At 48.8% G+C, this 1,143-nt stretch overlaps 2 non-coding genes across 2 annotated transcripts; both read left to right on the top strand.

Moving 5' to 3' along the window:
• Positions 1-191: 191 nt before the first annotated feature.
• Positions 192-310, top strand: LOC123178658 (5S ribosomal RNA). The gene has a single exon (XR_006489752.1). It is a non-coding gene; the product is annotated as a 5S ribosomal RNA (ribosomal RNA).
• Positions 311-677: 367 nt separating this feature from the next.
• Positions 678-796, top strand: LOC123178659 (5S ribosomal RNA). The gene has a single exon (XR_006489753.1). It is a non-coding gene; the product is annotated as a 5S ribosomal RNA (ribosomal RNA).
• Positions 797-1,143: the final 347 nt, after the last annotated feature.

The following is a 1,143-nucleotide window of genomic DNA, read 5'->3' as shown; positions in this document are numbered from 1 at the left end:
CGTGTTGCTGCGGTATGGAGGGAGGGGTGGAAACCGTGGAAAACTCGTCTCCGTGATTGAGCGGGAGAGTAAGTAGTATAGGACATTATCCATTGTTAGGGAACGGTTGTAATGGTAGTGAGAATGTAGAATCGTCTTTGGAGCGGACCTGGGAGTGGCAAGCATAAGGGATGAAGACGGGGAAACATGTCGGATGCGATCATACCAGCACTAAAGCACCGGATCCCATCAGAACTCCGAAGTTAAGCGTGCTTGGGCGAGAGTAGTACTAGGATGGGTGACCTCCTGGGAAGTCCTCGTGTTGCATTCCTTTTATAATTATTTTTTGCACCTTGTGACAAACATGTCGCACGTGCGCGATATATATTAATCCCGTTATATTATGTTTGACGTTTGCGATATGTTTAAGCTCGATGCTCATTGCTTGCGCGTCTTGGGGCGGCTTTGTGGCGCGAAGAGCGCGTTCTGAAAGGGGTGGAAAAAACTCGTGTTGCTGCGGTATGGAGGGAGGGGTGGAAACCGTGGAAAACTCGTCTATGTGATTGAGCGGGAGAGTAAGTAGTATAGGACATTATCCATTGTTAGGGAACGGTTGTAATGGTAGTGAGAATGTAGAATCGTCTTTGGAGCGGACCTGGGAGTGGCAAGCATAAGGGACGAAGACGGGAAAACATGTCGGATGCGATCATACCAGCACTAAAGCACCGGATCCCATCAGAACTCCGAAGTTAAGCGTGCTTGGGCGAGAGTAGTACTAGGATGGGTGACCTCCTGGGAAGTCCTCATGTTGCATTCCTTTTATAATTATTTTTTGCGCCTTGTGACAAACATGTCGCACGTGCGCGATATATATTAATCCCGTTATATTATGTTTGACGTTTACGATATGTTTAAGCTCGATGCTCATTGCTCGCGCGTCTTGGGGCGGCTTTGTGGCGCGAAGAGCGCGTTCTGAAAGGGGTGGCAAAAACCCGTGTTGCTGCGGTATGGAGGGAGGGGTGGAAACCGTGGAAAACTCGTCTCCGTGATTGAGCGGGAGAGTAAGTAGTATAGGACATTATCCATTGTTAGGGAACGGTTGTAATGGTAGTGAGAATGTAGAATCGTCTTTGGAGCGGACCTGGGAGTGGCAAGCATAAGGGA

The sequence above is a fragment of the Triticum aestivum genome, unplaced genomic scaffold (assembly GCF_018294505.1).
Source record: "Triticum aestivum cultivar Chinese Spring unplaced genomic scaffold, IWGSC CS RefSeq v2.1 scaffold51385, whole genome shotgun sequence".
NCBI lineage: Eukaryota > Viridiplantae > Streptophyta > Magnoliopsida > Poales > Poaceae > Triticum > Triticum aestivum.
The sequence above is the reverse complement of the archived record's forward strand: the minus strand, read 5'-3'. Positions and strand labels throughout refer to the sequence as shown.